Genomic DNA, 13,503 nt, shown 5'->3' on the forward strand with positions numbered 1-13,503 from the left:
TGTTCTCTATGGAGAAGGACGATGTAGGTGCAGAGATCAGGGAGGGCGATTGTGATATACTTGAACAAATTAGCATTGAAAGGGAGGATGTATTAGTGGTTTTAGCGGGCTTAAAAGTGGATAAATCCCCAGGCCCAGATGAGGTGTATCCCAGGTTGCTGTGTGAGGCAAGGGAGGAGATAGTAGGGGCTCTGACAAAAATTTTCAAATCCTCTCTGGCCACTGGAGAAGTGCCAGGGAACTGGAGGACAGTGAATGTGGTACCATTATTCAAGAAGGGTAGCAGGGATAAACCAGGTAATTACAGGCCAGTGAGGCTAACATCAGTGGTAGGGAAACTATTGGAAAAAATTCTGAGAGACAGAATTAATCTTCACTTGCAGAGGCAGGGATTAATCAAGGCTAGTCAGCATGGATTTATCAGGGGGAGATCATGTCTAACAAATTTGATTGAATTTTTCGAGGAGGTAACTAAGTATGTAGATGAGGGTAAAGCATGTAGGGCGGCACAGTGGCGCAGTGGTTAGCACCGCAGCCTCACAGCTCCAGGGACCCGGGTTCGATTCCAGGTACTGCCTGTGTGGAGTTTGCAAGTTCTCCCTGTGTCTGCGTGGGTTTTCTCCGGGTGCTCCGGTTTCCTCCCACAAGCCAAAAGACTTGCAGGTTGATAGGTAAATTGGCCATTATAAATTGTCACTAGTGTAGGTAGGTGGTAGGGAAATATAGGGACAGGTGGGGATGTTTGGTAGGAATATGGGATTAGTGTAGGATTAGTATAAATGGGTGGTTGATGTTCGGCACAGACTCGGTAGGCCGAAGGGCCTGTTTCAGTGCTGTATCTCTAATCTAATCTAATCATGTGATGTGGTCTACATGGACTTCAGTAAGGCTGTTGGTAAGGTCAAGAAGATAAGAGCCCATGGGATCCAAGGCAATTTGGCAAATTGGATCCAAAATTGGCTGAGTGGCAGGAGGCAGAGGGTGATGGTCGAGGGTTGTTTTTTGCAATTGGAAGCCTGTGACCAGTGGTTTACTGCAGGGATCGGTGCTGGGACCCTTGCTGTTTATAGTGTATATTAATGATATATATGTGAATATAGAGATATGATCAGTAAGTTCACAGATGACTCAAAAATTGGTGGTGTCGTAAATAGTGAGGAGGAAAGCCTTAGATTACAGGACAATATAGATGGGCTGGTAAGATGGGCAGAGCAGTGGCAAATGGAATTTAATCCTGAGATGTGCAAGGTGATGCATTTTGGGACGACTAACAAGGCAAGGGAATATATAATGGATGGTAGGACCCTAGGAAGTACAGAGGGTCAGAGGGACCTTGGTGTACTTGTTCATAGATCACTGAAGGCAGCAGCATAGGTAGATCAGGTCGTTAGGAAGGCATATGGGATACTTGCCTTTATTAGCCAAGGCATAGAATATAAGAGCAGGGAGGTTATGATGAAGCTGTATAAAACGCTAGTTAGGCCACAGCTGGAGTACTGTGTACAGTTCTGGGCACCACACTATAGGAAGGATGTGATTGCACTGGAGAGGATGCAGAGGAGATTCACCAGGATGTTGCCTGGGCTGGAGCATATCAGCTATGAAGAGAGACTGGTTAGGCTAGTGTTGTTTTCCTTAGAGCAGAGAAGACTGAGGGGGAACCTGATTGAGGTATTCAAAATTGTGAGGGGTATTGATCGGTTAGATAGGAAGAAACCTTTTCCTTTAGCGGAGGGGTCAAGAACCAGGGGGCATAGATTTAAGGTAAGGGGCAGGCAGTTTAGAGGGATTTGAGGAAAAAATTTTCACTCAGAGGGTGGTTGGAATCTGGAATGCACTGCCTGAAGGGGTGGTAGAGGCTGGAACGCTCACAACATTTAAGAAGTATTTAGATGAGCACTTGAAATGCCATAGCAATCAAAACTACGGGCCAAGTACTGGAAAATGGGATTAGAATAGATAGGCTTGATGGCTGGCGTGGACACGATGGGCCGAAGGGCCTGTTTCAGTGATGTATAACTCTATGACTGTAACACTGCCCTTCTCTATAAAATCCAGAATACCATTTACCTTTACACATTTCCCACTGCAATCCTCTTTTTAAAGATCTATATTTTCTGTAAACACAGGAGCAAAAACAAAGAAAAAGTTAATGCTTTTCGGAGTTTACATGAGACATTTTCTGTCCTTGGGGTTGGTCAGGCATTGGCTATTCATCTCTTTGACCCTCCGATGGCCCGCGGCCTGGACCTGTGAACTGCCACCGTGCCCAGGCCCAGGAGCAGACTGAGAAGGTCCTCCTCCCGGCCCACCCCCCTCCACACTGGGTGCCCAAAGATCAGGAGCGTGGGGCTGAACTGCAACCAAATCTTCTGGATCTTGGTGGCAAATGCAGGGGGCAGGACCAAAGTGACCAACCGCTACCACAGCATCGAGGCCACCAGTTGGTTTATGACCAGCGCTTGGCCCCTGTAGGAAAGCACTCGGAGCAGTCCTGTCCAGCATCCTAGCCGAGTGCTGACTTTTGCCTCCAACTCCTGCAAGTTTTGCCGGGCAGGCTTCCTCAGCAGGGCTAAGGTGGATTCCCAGATAGAGGAGGTGCGTGGTGCTCTACGCAAAAGGTGTTAACTCCTCCGGCAGGGAGTCCACCCACCCCTGACCCACCAAGAGTACGGAACATTTCTCCCAATTGACCCTCCCAGAGGATGGGGCAGAAAAGGTCTGCTGGCACTCTCGCATGCTCTGCAAGTCAACGGGATCTGTGATCGTGAGGAGCATGTCATCGGCGTAAGCTGAGAGGATGACCTGAATGCCCAGCCTGTGCAGAGCCAACCCGCCAACCTCCTGCGAAGCAGGCACAGGAATGGATCCACACAGATGGTATATAATTGGCTGGATATGGGGCATCCCTGACGTACTGCTGTCCCAAAGCGAAGGGGCGCCGTCAAGGACCCGTTAACTTTGACCATACACTCTGCAGTGGCATATAAAAGTCGGAAACGGGCCACAAAATGCTGCCCGAGTCTGAATGCGCACAGAATCCTGAAAAGATATTTGTGATACGCCCTGTCAAATGCCTTCTCCTGATCGAGGGAGACAGACCAGTCCTCTGGGAAAGATGGATCAGGTCCTGGACCAGATGGATGATGTCCTTGATGGACTGGCCTGGGATCATGTAGGACTGGTTGGGGTGGATCATCTGGGCCAGCACGAAGCCAAGGCGGGTAAACATAGCCCAGGCAATGATCTTATAATCCGTGCTGAGGAAGACCGGACGCCAGTTCATAAGCAAGTGGAGATCACCCCACTTCGGCAGCAGGACAATGACCGTCCTGCATCACGAGACCGGCATCTCCCCAGTCACCAGGCTTTCCCCTAGGACCCGCACGTAATCGCTTCGAGCCTGCTCTGCCATTCATTATGATCATGGCTGATCATGCTACTCAGTAACCTGTTCCCGCTTTCCCCCATATCCTATCGAACTCCTTCTTGAAAACATACAATGTTTTGGCCTCAATTGCTTTCTGTGTTGACGAATTCCACAGGCTCACCACTCTCTGGGTGAAAAAATTTCTCCTCATCTCAGTCCTGAATGGTTTACCCCGTATCTTTAGACTATGACAGCTAGTGTTCTGGACTCCCCCACCATCGGGAACATCCTTCCTGCATCTACCATGTCAAGTCCTGTTAGAATTTTATAGGTTTCTATGAGATCCCCCCTCACTCTTCTGAACTCCAGCGAATATAATCCTAACCGACTCAATCTCTCCTCATACGTCAGTCCCGTCATCCCAGGAATCAGTCTGGTAAACCTTTGCTGCACTCCCTCTGTAGCAAGAACATCCTTCCTCAGATAATGAGACCAAAACTGCACACAATATTCCAGGTGTGGCCTCACCAAGGTCCTGTATAATTGCAGCAAGACATCCCTGCTCCTGTACGTGAATCCCTTCGCTATGAAGGCCAACATACCATTTGCCTTTTTTACCGCCAGTTGGACCTGCTTGCTTACCTTCAGCGACTGTTGTACGAGAACACCCAGGTCTCGTTGCATATTCCCCTCTCTCCGTTTATAGCCGTTCAGATAATAATCTGCCGTCCTGTTTTTGCTACCAAAGTGGATAACCTCACATTTATCCACATTATACTGCATCTGCCATGCATTTGCCCACTCATTCAACTTGTCCAAATCACCCCAAAGCCTCTCTGCATTCTGCTCATAACTCACCCTCCCACCCAGTTTTGTGTCATCTGCAAATTTGGAGATAGTACATTTAATTCCCTCATCTAAATCATTAATATTGTGAATAGCTGGGGCCCAAGCACTGATCCCTGTGGTACCCCACTAGTCACTGCCTGCCATTCGGAAAAAGACCCATTTATCCCTACTCTTTGTTTCCTTTCTGCCAACCAATTTTCTATCCATCGCCATACACTACCCCCAATCCCATGCGCTTTAATTTACATGCTAAAAGCCTTCTGAAAGTCCAAATAAACCACATCCACTGGCTCCCCCTCATCAACTCTACTAATTATATCTTTGAAGAATTCTAGTAGATTTGTCAAGCATGATTTCCCTTTCGTAAATCCATGCTGACTCTGTCTGATTCTACCACTGCTCTCCAAGTGCTTTGCTATAAAATCTTTGATAACGCACTCTAGAATTTTCCTCACTATCGACATCAGGCTGACTGGTCTATAATTCCCCAAGTCGAGCACCTCCCTCTCTAGGCACCCGATCTCGGCTTCCCGCCTCTTGGTCAACCCCTTCGCGTACTCTTGACAGAAGACATGTATGTGAGTCTTGCCCACATCCCACCACAGCCTCAAGGAGGGGAAGCCCCCCTGTTTCCTTCTCCAGTCAGCGAGAATCAACGGAACAAGTCCTGGAATTGCTCGTCCTCCAGCAGCTGGTTGTCAGAACTCGGACCCTGCCCACGTGCAGAGCGGAGTGAGCTCCACCCACACAAGGTGGTGATCCAAGCACGGCACCAACCGCATGGAGGCCGCTGAGATGCAGGAGATGTAGAGGCTGTTGATTCGGGACCCTCCTCCTCCAGACCTCCAGGTGAAGGCGCTGGAGTCGGGATGGAGATTCCACCAGACATCCACCAAGTCGAGGGAGCCGATCAGTTCCCTCAACTTCTCCACTGATGCTTGGCCGCACTGGGGACCAGAGCGATCCCTCACCTCGAGGATTCGGTTAAAATCCACCCCCCCCTCGCCACAAGGATGATGCACTTGCTGCTGTCAATAGAGCTCAAGAGAGCAGACACTTCTTTAAAGAAGTGCGCTTGCAACCCACCGGGCCTGGGTGCATACACGTTCACAAAGTGGAGCGGAATGCTACCCAGGCGAATGGCAAGGTGGAGCAAGCAGCCCGGCACAAGCTCCTTGACCTCCAAGATCTCGACTGAAAAGTCGGGGCCAACAAAATAGCCACCCCACTTGAAATAGGGGTGAGGTGACTCATGTAGACCCCACCCTGCCATTCCAGGAGCCAGGTGGCTTTGACTTCCGGAACAGTGTGGGTATCCTGCAGAAAACTCACCGCATATCTCCCTTCCCTGTCACCAACACCTCACTGTGAGGAGGGAGCGGAAGTGCACCTCACCTTCCACTCCCACAGCAACCCTTTGAGGAACACTTTGAACCAGTGCCTCTCAACCAGTTTCTCCCCCGCACCCTTCCCCACCCCCCCCACCCTTGAGGACGGCACGGTTGGACTGAATGATCAGCGCCAGAGACTGGTGGATGTACTGAGCAGGTTAGTCGGAGAGTGGAGCCAATGCCAGCAAAGGATCCACTACTGGTGGGGGTAAAGGGAGGGAGTTGTATAATGAAAAACAGAATCAGAGGACTGAAGGGTATCGTGGAAGGTAATAGGATTTGGAGGACGTTGTAGAGATAGGGTGAAATAAGGCCATGCAGAAATTTGATAAGAATGAGTAGTTCAAATTTAATATGTGTGGGACAGGGGCCAGTGAAGGTCATTGATGGGTAAATGTGACTTAATGCAGAACAGGATGTACGTTGCTATGTTTGGGGCAAATGGGAATTTGTGGTGGATGAGAGGGAATTGGAATAATCGAATCATAAGAAATAGGAGCAGGAGTAGGCTGTTTAGTCCTCGAGCCTGCTTCACCGTTCAGTAAGATCAAGGCTGATCTTATGGCCGTAACTCCACTTTCCTGCCTGCCCCTTGACTCCCTTGTAGATCAAAAATCTGTCTAACTCAGCCTTGAATATATTCAATGACCCATCCTCCACTGCTCTCTGAGGAAGAGAATTCCAAAGATTAACAACCCTCTGAGGGAAGAAAGTCCTCCTCATCTCCGTCTTAAAAAGGAGACCCCTTATTTTGAAACTGTGCCTCACAATTCCAGATTCCCATCCTCTCAGCATCTACCCTGTTAAGCCCGCTCAGAATCTTATATGTTTCAATAAGATCACCTCTCATTCTTCTAAGCTTCAATGAGTATAGGCCCAACCTGCTCAACCTTTCCTTATAAGGCAATCCCTTCATCCCAGAAATCAACCTAGTGAACTTTTTCTGAACTGCCTCCAATGCAAGTATATCCCTCCTTAAGTAAGGTGACCAGAACTGTACACAATATTCTAGGTACAGTCTCACCAATGCCCTGTCTAGTTGTAGCAAGACTTCCCTACTTTTATACTCCACCCCCCTTGCAATAAAAGCCAACATTCCATTTGCCTTCCTCATTACTTGCTGTACCTGCATGCTGCATTTTTGTGATTCATGTACAAGGACACCCTGACCCCTCTGTACCACAGATTTCTGCAATCTCTCTCCATGTAAATAATATTCTGCTTTTCTATTCTACCCACCAATTGGACACCTCACATTTTCCTATATTATACTCCATCTGCCAAATTTTTGCCCACTTGCTTAACGTATCTATATCCCTTTGCAGACTCTTTGTGGGGGATTTTATGCTCTTCCCCTGTGGTGGGTTTGGAGGCAGGGCGAGCACTTAATCAGGTGGGATGGTGGCAGGGAAGTGACCCCTCCACCTTCCCAATTAAGCCCGGGGTGGGAAGGCCTGTGAACGGCCTTCCTGCTCCGCCACCAATTGAGGCTCAGTTAAGGGCCTAATCCCACCTCTGCTGGTATTAGCCCTGTGGCGGGCAGGACTGTCGCTGCATGGGGAGCACACCAAGCAAAACCATGTGGGTTGCTTACTGGCTCCAGAGAGAGCTCCATTGTTAAAAGGCACAGTACCTGATCGAGGGACCCGGCATCTGGAAGGGGTGCCTGCTGAGAGCCACCCCCCTGCCCTTGCTGCCCACCCCCTTCACCCTCCTCCCCCGCAGTCCCCACCCCGTGAAACCACTCTTGCCCTGACTCACCTGTGGCCTGGGTCCCTCGGTGATCCACGGCTACCAGTGAGACCAGTACCAGCAGCAGCCACTGTCTCTGTGGTGGCTCAGTAATTTGCTGGCAGCTCTCAGCAAGCGGGACTTCCATTTCCAGGATCCTTGATCCCAGGTAAGGCCCACTGCTGTCCACTTAAGTGCCTAATTGGCACTTGATTTGGTGAGCCTTCCCCAGAAGAGGGACGGAGGGCTCTTGCCGGTGCTTTTGCTGGTGGCCGAGATCCTGTTGCCCGGATAAAATCCTGGCCTTTATGTTCTCCTTACAGTTTGCTTTCCTACCTATCTTTGTATCATCAGCAAATTTGGCTACAATACACTTGGTCCCTTCATCCAAGTCATTAATATAGATTGATCCCTGATCCCCGTGGCACTCCACTAGTTGCAGTTTGTCAACCTGAAAATGACCCATTTATCCCAGCTCTTTGTTTCCTGTTAATTAGCCAATTCTCTATCCATGCTAATATATTACCCCATCACAATGAGCTCTTACCTTGTGTAGTAATGTGGCACTTTATTGAATGCCTATTGGAAATCCAAGTACACTACATCTACTGGTTTTCCATTATCCACCCTGCTTGTTACATCCTCAAAGAACTCTTAATAAATTTGTCGAATGATAGTGAGTCTTAAGTTCCTCCCTCCCTTTTGCCCCTTGATTTTCTACTATTAAAACAAAGAACAAAGATAATTACAGCACAGGAACAGGCTCTTCGGCCCTCCAAGCCTGCGCCGATCCAGATCCTCTCTCTAAACATGTCGCCTATTTTCTAAGGTTCTGTATCTCTTTTCTTCCTGCCCATTCATGTATCTGTCTAGATACATCTTAAAAGACTCCATCGTGCCTGCATCTACCACCTCCGCTGGCAATGCGTTCCAGGTGCCCACCACCCTCTGCGTAAAGAACTTTCCACGCATATCCCCCCTAAACTTTTCCCCTTTCACTTTGAACTCGTGTCCTCTAGTAATTGAAACCCCCACTCTGGGAAAAAGCCTCTTGCTATCCACCCTGTCTATACCTCTCATGATTTTGTACACCTCAATCAGGTCCCCCCTCAACCTCCGTCTTTCTAATGAAAATAATCCTAATCTACTCAACCTCTCTTCATAGCTAGCGCCCTCCATACCAGGCAACATCCTGGTGAACCTCCTCTGCACCCTCTCCAAAGCATCCACATCCTTTTGATAATGTGGCGACCAGAACTGTACGCAGTATTCCAAATGTGGCCGAACCAAAGTCCTATACAACTGTAACATGACCTGCCAACTCTTGTACTCAATGCCCCGTCCGATGAAGGAAAGCATGCCGTATGCCTTCTTGACCACTCTATTTACCTGCGTTGCCACCTTCAGGGAACAGTGGACCTGAACACCCAAATCTCTCTGGACATCAATTTTCCCCAGGACTTTTCCATTTACTGTATAGTTCACTCTTGAATTGGATCTTCCAAAATGCATCACCTCGCATTTGCCCTGATTGAACTCCATCTGCCATTTCTCTGCCCAACTCTCCAATCTATCTATATTCTGCTGTATTCTCTGACAGTCCCCTTCACTATCTGCTACTCCACCAATCTTAGTGTCGTCTGCAAACTTGCTAATCAGTCCACCTATACTTTCCTCCAAATCATTGATGTATATCACAAACAACAGTGGTCCCAGCACGGATCCCTGTGGAACACCACTGGTCACACGTCTCCATTTTGAGAAACTCCCTTCTACTGCTACTCTCTGTCTCCTGTTGCCCAGCCAGTTCTTTATCCATCTAGCTAGTACACCTTGGACCCCAAGCGCCTTCACTTTCTCCATCAGCCTGCCATGGGGAACCTTATCAAACGCCTTACTGAAGTCCATGTATATGACATCTACAGCCCTTCCCTCATCAATCAACTTTGTCACTTCCTCAAAGAATTCTATTAAGTTGGTAAGACATGACCTTCCCTGCACAAAACCATGTTGCCTATCACTGATGAGCCCATTTTCTTCCAAATGGGAATAGATCCTATCCCTCAGTATCTTCTCCAGCAGCTTCCCTACCACTGACGTCAGGCTCACCGGTCTATAATTACCTGGATTATCCCTGCTACCCTTCTTAAACAAGGGGACAACATTAGCAATTCTCCAGTCCTCCGGGACCTCACCCGTGTTTAAGGATGCTGCAAAGATATCTGTTAAGGCCCCAGCTATTTCCTCTCTCACTTCCCTCAGTAACCTGGGATAGATCCCATCCGGACCTGGGGACTTGTCCACCTTAATGCCCTTTAGAATACCCAACACTTCCTCCCTCCTTATGCCGACTTGACCTAGAGTAATCAAACATCTGTTCCTAACCTCAACATCCGTCATGTCCCTCTCCTCGGTGAATACCGATGCAAAGTACTCGTTTAGAATCTCACCCATTTTCTCTGAGTCCAAGCATAACATTCCTCCTTTGTCCTTTAGTGGGCCAATCCTTTCTCTAGTTACCCTCTTTCTCCTTATATATGAATAAAAGGCTTTGGGATTTTCCTTAACCCTGTTCCCAAGTATCTTGGGATACTTTTTGTATCTTCTACTATGAAGACAGATACAAAATACTTGTTCAAAGACTCTGCCATTTCCTTGTTTCCCATTATAATTCCCCAGTCTCATCCTCTAAGGGAGAGTCTAGAGATGACAAAGAATGGATAAGGGTTTCAGAGGTAGAGGGGTGGCAATGTTGCACAGGTGATGTTGGTATTGATTATGATATGGGGTTTAACACTTGGATCAGTATCAAGTAGAATGCCAAGGATTCACAGTTTGTTTCAGTTCAAGTGAGTGGCTGCATGGCGGACTGAAATCAGTGCTTGAAGAGGCATGGGTTAATAAGAGGCAACCAACATGGATTTGTTAAAGGCAAATTGTGTCTAAATAACTTGACTGAATTCTTTGATGAATTAACAGAGGATTAAGGTAGTGCAATAAATGTTGTATATAGAGACTTTCAAAAAGCATTTGAAAAGGTACCAAATACAGACTTATTTGGAAAATAGAAGCACTTGGGATTAAAGGCATGATGGTAGTTTAGGAATTTGAGCTACAGCATAGTGGTGAACAGATATTTTTCTGACTAGAGAGAAGTATGCAATGGGGTCCCCCGGGGTTCAGTATTGGCATCATTGCTTTTCTTGTTATATATAAATAACCTGGACTAGGCTATGTGGCCTCATTCTGTGCTTTAACATTTTATGGTTCTAAGGGAGTGGAGTTTATAGCTGCCACTTTCACCTTTATCTGTCCCCCTAGCATGGCGTACAGTGATAACAGGCAGTGAGAGAGTATTCCCACAATCAGACCATTGACAACCATTTGAAAAACTGTGACTGAAAGAAGTTAAAGTGAAGGGATAGTTGGGTTGGTGGCAGGATGTGGGGGTTTGCAGGTGCAGGCGGTTAACAAAAGTATTATTCACCCAACTGTGGAGTGCACAAAATTTTGCTGTTAGGCTTCAGTGTCCAATCTACAGAGCAATGATGACCCAAACTATCACTTATCACCCTAAACATTATCTGCATATGCTTGAACAAACAATGGTGAGTAATACTATTAAGCCATTGTTTGAGTTGTATATGTGTATTGTAATTTGTACATATTGTACAACATTGGGCATTAAAGGGGTTACATTGGTAGGGGTACGCAGGCAGCTGGTAGATCTGGAAATGGGTACAGAATTAAAAATTAAATTAAAACATAAAATACTGGAAATACTCAGCAGGTCTAGCAGCATCTGTGGTAAGAGAAACAGTGTTAAAGTTTCAGGTCTGTGCCCTTTCATCTGATGTATTTTGGTTTTGACATAGTCAGTAAAGTTTGGGAACCTCAAATAGAGAAGGAGCTTTCCTCTGTATTTAATCCATGTTGTACCTGCCTGAGGCAGTGTTTTATGGGACAGGGTAGAGGGAGATTTACTGTGTATCTAACTGAAGCTGCACCTACCGCGAAGTATAAACACACAAAAACAGAGGACAGGAATATAGCAGCTGGCCCGGTGAGTCAGTCCTCTACTGTCATGGAGGAACCTCTGCTCACCATTGCTCCCCCACACCCACAGTCTCCACACACACCCCCACCCAACATCTTAGGAGAGGCAAAAACAAAAACAGGAAAAATCTTAAGCTAATTTAGAAAAGCACTGGGAAATTCATCTCTAACACCGGAATGTAATCAAACAAGTTCCAGGAGATCACTGTGACCGGGAAACCCATCACCGGGTACATCAGAAACTTGTCCAGCTAAATCTCTTCTGAATGCTGCAGGTGCCGGCAGTTCATTCCACTGTTGTCTCTGCAAAAAGCAGTACATCCTGACATCTAAGCTACTTCTCTACACATGTAACTTATAATTGTGTTTCTTGTCTTCCGTAACCTATCTCAATTCAATAGCCTCTCCTCGTGGATAGAATAGCATCACTTCATTACTTTAAATACCTCAATCAAATCTCCCTGAAGTCCACACTTTTCTAGAGTAAAAGTTCCCAACTCTTTAATCCTGTTGCAATAAATGAGGGTCATTAAAGTTGGTCTCAATCCAGTGATGCTCCTCTGAACCTGTTCCTGGCCCTGTGTATAACTCACCACGTGAGGGGATTGGACTGGACACAGTGCTTCTATAATATTCCTTTCTCTGCAATGTTGAATCATTTAGAACAAGCCAGTCATTTGTAGCATTACATCCATGGATGGTAATTTGGAGGCTTTTCTCTGGAAGTGAGTTCTGTCTGTTACATGTATCTATTCCCATTACTCCTCCCTGTCTCTCTGTAATATCCTACTGTGCTTGGTGTCTTTAATCGGGGCCTCAGGGTGTCGGGGAAATGGAGCTTTGGAAGCTGGAGGGAGGTTACCTTGGATCTCCTAATCAGTCTCTTCTGACGGATTTGGTTTCTGAAGAGGAGAATGTGTGGTCCCAGTGACTCCTGGCTCTCCATTACTGCCCCAACAACACACAAACCAAGTGTCAGGGCTTTTTTATTACTGCTTTTGACTTTAATTGATAATAATGATTGTTTTTACATTGAACACATTTTATTCCAGGCCTTTTATAAGTTCTGTTCAGAGTATGTGGCCTGAGATCTGACTGTACAGCAGTCCTCATCAGCACTTTGTACTTATTCTATTTACATAATATTCATTAGTCTCCCTGCAGTTCATTGAATCTTACTACACAGAAGGAGGCAATTAGGCTCATTGTGTCTGTGCTGAAAGAGCTATCAAATTAATCCCACCCCCCTGCTCCATCCCCATAGCCCTGCAAATTTTTCCCTTCAAGTATTTATCCAAATCCCTTTTGATAGTTACTATTGAATCTGCTTCCACTGCCCTTTCAGGCAGTGCATCCCAGATTACAACAACTCTTGCTGTGTAAAAAAATGTCTCCTCTTCCCCCCCCACCACCTCCCCCCCACTGCCCGGTTCTATTACCTTAAATCTGTGTCCTCTGGCTACTCACCCTCCTGCCACTGAAACAGTTTCTCCTTATTTACTCAATCAAAACTCTTCATGATTTTGCATATCTTTATTGAACCTCACTTTAACCTTTTCTGCTCTAAGCAGAACAATTCGTGCTTCTCCAGTCTCTCCACATTATTGAAGTCCCTCATCCCTGGTGTCATTTTGGTAAATCTCATCTGCACCCTTTCCAAGATCTTTATTTATATCATTCCTAAAGCGAGGTACCCAGAATTGAACACAATACTTCAACTGAGGTCTAACCAGTGTTTTATAAAGATTTAGCGTAATTTCCTTGCTTTTATACTCGGAGTTGATGAGTTTTGCCTAATTCAGATCAGCTGTCACCCACATCCCTACTTTAGTTTTTCATTGTTTGGGAGAAGACGGTCAGATATTTGACCCTCTCTCATTCTTCTCATCTTGGCTGATGGAAGCAAGAAATCCTTGCATTTATACAGCATATTTCACAATCTCAGGTTGCCCCAAAGTCACTGTTATAATGTAAGAAACATAGCAGTTAATTTGTGCACAGGAAGCTCCCATAAACAGCAATGGGATCATGACCAGATCACCTGTTTCAGTGATGTTGGTGGAGGGTTACTGTCTATGATGCCCACTCAGGTAAATTTGCCTGTTA

The 13,503-nt window shown here is 46.6% G+C and overlaps 1 protein-coding gene across 2 annotated transcripts in view; it reads left to right on the forward strand.

The window, feature by feature from the left end:
- The window catches only part of LOC137379143 (BTB/POZ domain-containing protein kctd15), a 91,793-nt gene that overhangs the window by 76,149 nt on the left and 2,141 nt on the right, over positions 1–13,503 (forward strand). The window lies entirely within an intron of this gene.

Source organism: Heterodontus francisci, chromosome 17 (genome assembly GCF_036365525.1).
Source record: "Heterodontus francisci isolate sHetFra1 chromosome 17, sHetFra1.hap1, whole genome shotgun sequence".
Taxonomy (NCBI): Eukaryota; Metazoa; Chordata; class Chondrichthyes; order Heterodontiformes; family Heterodontidae; genus Heterodontus; species Heterodontus francisci.